This window comes from Plodia interpunctella, chromosome 7 (assembly GCF_027563975.2).
Source record: "Plodia interpunctella isolate USDA-ARS_2022_Savannah chromosome 7, ilPloInte3.2, whole genome shotgun sequence".
Classification (NCBI taxonomy): Eukaryota; Metazoa; Arthropoda; class Insecta; order Lepidoptera; family Pyralidae; genus Plodia; species Plodia interpunctella.
In genome coordinates this window covers 1,693,914-1,699,575 of record NC_071300.1, presented here as the reverse complement: position 1 = coordinate 1,699,575, position 5,662 = coordinate 1,693,914, and the positions used below count along the sequence as shown (strand labels likewise).

General features: G+C 34.7%; 1 long non-coding RNA gene across 1 annotated transcript; it reads right to left on the bottom strand.

The window, feature by feature from the left end:
- Positions 1-563: 563 nt before the first annotated feature.
- On the bottom strand, positions 564-2,360 carry LOC128671322 (uncharacterized). Its single transcript, XR_008404835.1, has 2 exons — positions 2,276-2,360; positions 564-900 (listed from the first exon to the last, which is right to left on the bottom strand). It is a non-coding gene; the product is annotated as an uncharacterized LOC128671322 (long non-coding RNA).
- Positions 2,361-5,662: the final 3,302 nt, after the last annotated feature.

Here is a 5,662-nt window from a genome sequence, read left to right as displayed (position 1 = left end):
TGAGGATATTGATTTTGCTCATTTATATAAGTTTTTTTATAAATAAATTAAAAGAACAAAATATACAATTTATATGATCATAAAAGATTGCCGCGAGGCTTGCGTAAGTACCTGTAAGTATTTTACTCAAATAAATAGTTTATTTACGCAAGTACTCCTTACTCTCAACAAGCCCTTTAATTTGATACCCATATTATAGAAATGCATTAGAAACAACAATTCAGCCATCTTGGATTTAGAATGACGACTCACAGCTTATCGTGTATTGTCATCCAAACTAAACGTGTACGTATACAAAATTTCAGCTCAATCGGTTGAAGATATCTGCTTCAAAATTTAGTAGCAAGATTCCACCCGAACAAACATACATACACAAATTGCAAATTGAATAAAAGCTTTTAAAATATTTTTGACACAAGCAAAGCACAAGCCACTTGAGGATCCTATGGTGATCCGATTCTTTTTAAAAAAATTACCCATACTACGTTCTTCGTTTAGGACGAGAGAAAGAGACAGAAAGATGATACAGAGAGAAAGGGTGTAAATAAAGATAGAGACTATAATAAAACATATTACTTATATTATTTCAGATAAACAGAGGTTCAACTAATCATTGCACAAAAATACAAATTTTTACGATTTTTTTTTTACAAAGTTTCCGTAGTGCATTACAATCATATTATTATTGTTTATTTCATTTTAACCAAACATCGTTTCAAAACAATGTTAAACCAAAACAAAATACGTAATCCTCTTAGCATATTCTATTAAATATGCCTTTATTCCCAGGCTAAAACAAACTCTATTACTGTGGATTAAAGCTCAAATTGGTCTAATCACAGGTTGTGGCCAACGAAATCGCTCCACTGACCATTATGCAATTAGCTGTGCATCACGACTCTGAAAATACGATTTACTTGGTAAATAGGGTGAAATATACCATGTTAATTTTTGAAGATCAAAGTATAATTAGAGAGAAACATCTCTCTCTATCAAATGAGGGAGATATATCTCCCTCATTCGAGCGTATTACCGGTTTCTTCTGAAAATATAATTTTGGCAGGGTCGCCATGTGATGTAGCTAGTGTTATCAATATATAGTTTTATAAACATTAAGTCGTGATCCTGCCAAAACCAAAAGTACATAATAGTAGTTCAATGCCAAAAGCAATACCACTGCTCCATGTATACATACATACAGCTATTGCTACATGTATACATACGTTCGAATTACCATTCGAACGTCTATCTGACTCTTTTCTTCGCCCCTTAAAATAATAAATGTATTTTATTTATATATCTTATACAATTTTATTCTATTATTACACTATAGATCATTTTAGTAGATTAAGATGGTTATGGATTAATGGATAATTCATATAATATGAGATATCAAAATACACTATAGATCATTTTAGTAGATTAAGATGGTTATGGATTAATGGATAATTCATATAATATGAAATATCAAGCGACCTGTGTGAATTGACACGCAGGTTCTTTCTACAACACGCTGCCATTTTCTAACGAAACTGCGTCATTTTACAGTAAATCGTCCGCTAATACCATTAGCATAATGCCGCCGACAAAAAACTAAGATCCATCCTACAAAGGACATCCCTGTAATCCTATGATGAGTTGTGGATTACCAGACAGGGTGCCTCCTCAAGCGGAATACACCCCAAAGAGCTTCACTTTTAGACCTATTATCGTGCGGCTCAATTCCTCATCTAGTTGAGAATGCTAGGCCGAGTATAACACGACCAGTTTACGTGGACCCGCACACTCCCATGTGCTGTATGCAAGTAGTTCATCGTCGTTGATAGGTGTAAGGATGGAGAGGTCATGATATAATGGGGTTTTTACGTACAATATGGTACAATCTGTAGAACCGTTACGGTTTTCAGATATTTTTCAACATTTTGACACGGTCTAGCGGTCGAATTTAGAAGTCTCCTCTTTATTAAGTAGTATACTCGTAATTTAACAGAAACACTTACATTACCTGGGTAGGTATATAACAATGCATGTAGGTAATAAGAATATGAATAAGGTATATTATAATATACTTGCTTATATATCTTCTATTCACTTTTCAAGAACAACTTATTTGAATTTTCAGCAGTACTTGAAATGTGCTCAAAATAAAGTCATGTAATGTATGTATAACATTTTTCATAAATAATACTGCCATCAAAGGAGAACATAGTGAAGAAACACACTCACTAAATAGATCACTAGTATATTACATATATTATAACAAACAGGGGCTTACTTAATTCAAATTGAGAAAGATTTAATAAATAATCGTAACTATACTAAATGACAAATTTCAGCTATTCTACCTGTGTGGTGTTGCAATTGTGTACAATTGCAACACAAATTTAAAATTAAATAACTTGTAAATGAAATTTGTTACATGTAAAAAAGAATTAATATTAAATTCTTGAAATCCATAGAAAGAACAAGAAAAATAAATTCAAATGAAAAAGTAGTGTTAGCAATAACACATTCGAAAAAAAAAAAGAGTTTTGCAACTGGCTACATAGAATTTAAAATCACCTCAAAAAATCGATAGCCACACCTCCAAATCCTGCTATCGACTGCGCTAAAAATAATCGAAAGAGGTCACAGAATTTCATGGCTGGCGAGGTTTCCATTACACTAATCTTGGGAGAGGTAAATTTGAGGGCGCCACACAATTTCCCCGTGTGAGTTTCCGTGGTTATTATAGCAAATTGACCTTAAAATCGAAATTAACTGTGTAGAGCACTTTGGTTGACGTAACTTTGATAATAACACCTGATATTAAAGGCGTCACATAAATATGATATTAGTAGCTTTTGCCCGCGGCTTCACCCGCGTGATTTTCCAAGGGAGCAATTATTTTTTCGGGATAAAAGGTACCCTATGTCCTTCTCCGTACTTTAAACTATATATACACAAAATTTCAAGAAGATTGGTTTAGTAAATAGAGCGTGAAGATGTAACAAATAAACAAACTTTTTCATTTATAATATTAGTTGGGTTTGGGATTGGGATTGTGTAGTTATTATAAAGATCACAATATAATATGACGCTCTCTCTCTATGTTTTAAACTCTTTTGTACGTTAAATATAAATAACGCATCTGTATGGCTGAAGGAAAGGTGTAAGGATAGAGCTGTGGCTCTCTTGACGATTTTGTGTCTGCTTCATGTAGACACCAGCTGTTTACCCGCGACTTCGTCAGCGTTAAATAGTTACTTCTTCTAAGTACGCCATTTCGTTTAAACGTCAGTGACGCCCAGGTCAAAGTCAACGTCAGAGTTGATTGGTGCACCCTAAAGCTCGGTTACTCGTGTCAATTTTGACATTAACCTGCACACAGCGTTATTTAGGATATATAGCGTTATCTAGGATAATGGCGTGCTTTGCGTTTTAATGAGTTAACGTCAAAGTTGACTGGTGCAACGCACCCTAAAGGAATAAAGTTCCTACAACATTAACATCTCAATTTCAAAAACAAAATCTGTCCAAACAGCCGTTACGAGGCGAACTATTTGCTCGATCGATGCGTGCGCGTTGTTTGCCAATTAAAGGGGGTTTTTGTACCAATATTTGCATTGCCATATAGACTGACGTTTCAGCCGATGATATTTAAGTTTTATAGATGAGCCAACTTTATTTATACCTACTCCACGTTGATCAGGGTTGTGGTCATCACGTGTAATTAAACACAGTACTGGCAATGATAATGGAGTGATTTGCTACTGCCATGTATAAGCACACGTAATGCTCCACACTGTCGTCGAACAGTTTGCCAGACTTTGGCGGATTCGCTATACATTGCTGGTTTTTCATTGCGGCAAATAAAAGCACTCATACTAACTAAGCAATGTTCACGCATTCGCGTAGGCATGTGTCTGACGCGACATTGCGGAGCTGGCATAAGGACTTGTGATGATTTCCTTCGCGAAATACAAATCTTCTGTCAAAATTGTCTAAAATTATTCAAATTTATCTAAATTTTGCCACTCAAATCCTTTGAGATTTCAATTGGAACTGTATATAAATCTGAAAAATAAAGTTTAAAAACCCAACATTTTATATTAACGATCCCGATTTCCCGCTTTATAACAAAACACTACTAGATCAAAATCAGTTCATCCATTTGAGAGCTATGATCACACAGACAGCCATAATAAAACACGGACATTTCAAACTTATAAGACGCCTCGGTTAAAGGTTAAAAAATATATTCCAAGTCTACAGAAACAAAACGGTCAATGTAACCAGAACTAATGGCTTTTCTTTCTTGCGGCAATATTGAACGATGTGTTGCCAGCTTTGAAAGGGAAGAAAAATCGACTGCTCTCTCTCGTCATTGAATTACATGGAAATTTTCAAGGACGAGATTTACACAAACGCAAGCCTTATCGATGTGAAACAATATCGTCCAAATAATTGAGATTTTTTTGGGACTATATTAATTAAGTGCGGCACGTTTCGCCTTCGCCCGGGTAGAATTCATAATTAATTATGTAATGGAACAGAAATATGTTTATTAAAAACGCTACAAACACACACATAATAAAAATATATATACATATATACACCTTCCTCTTGATTATAACTATTTTATAAAAAAACCAGCAACAAAATCAGTTGCGTAGTTTTATAGATACTAAGCAAACAGGGTCAGACAGACAGCGGGAAGCGACTTTGTTTTATACTATGTACTGATGAAAATATTTTTGTGGTCGGCATTAAATTAGGTGAGTTGCACCAGTCAACTTTAACCTACGCGCAGAAAAGTGTGAAGTAGGTACGCCATTTTGTCCAATCGCCAGCGGCGCGCAGGTTAAATATCAAATTTTACTGACGCAACGACAGATTATATAGATTGCTTAGGATAGAAATCTGTGGGTGCATATCACCCATTTCTATCGAATGTTTTTGTACGAAAGATCAACATTGCAACACGATTTTGCAGAAAATCACAAACAAGGAAGTGGAAGTGCCCACAAAACTTATGGAAACACCAATTCGTTAAAACCTACTCCAATTTTCAACAGGTTGCGGGGGAAATTGGCTTAGTTTCCAAGTTTTATTTTACTTTGCAAGTTTTTTGTACGTGGCACGCAAGGTTTTTGGGTCAATGTACAACATTGTAGTGAGTACGGAGCAGGAACGGTTTTTACACACGAAAGAAGTTACTACATCAGTCCTATCTACACGAATCTATACGTCGCTTGCGTGTATGAGTGAAGACATTACTTTACTTTTGGTATTTGAAGCGGTTAGGACCGTCCGCTATGGAAATGCCTCTCGTAGTGAATTTAGTGATATAACTTAATTTAATTTTACTCATTCGCTTCCCTTTTCATCTTCTGGCTTCTATTTTGCCTTCAATCAAGGTCATGATTCAATTCAATTCAATTTCTTTATTCAATTCTTACAGGATAATAATTACTAGAAATAAGCATATAAATAAAAGGATCACAAATTAATAAGGTACCTGAACTAGGATGTAAATAAATCACCCTGTGTTTCAGGCGTTAACATCTTTTCACGTCTCATTTCGGTAACTTTTCACTTAGATACCTACTAGTTTCAAATTTCCTAGTTTAAATCATAATATTCGATGAAATATGATGCGTGTAAATTAAATCCTCAAAAC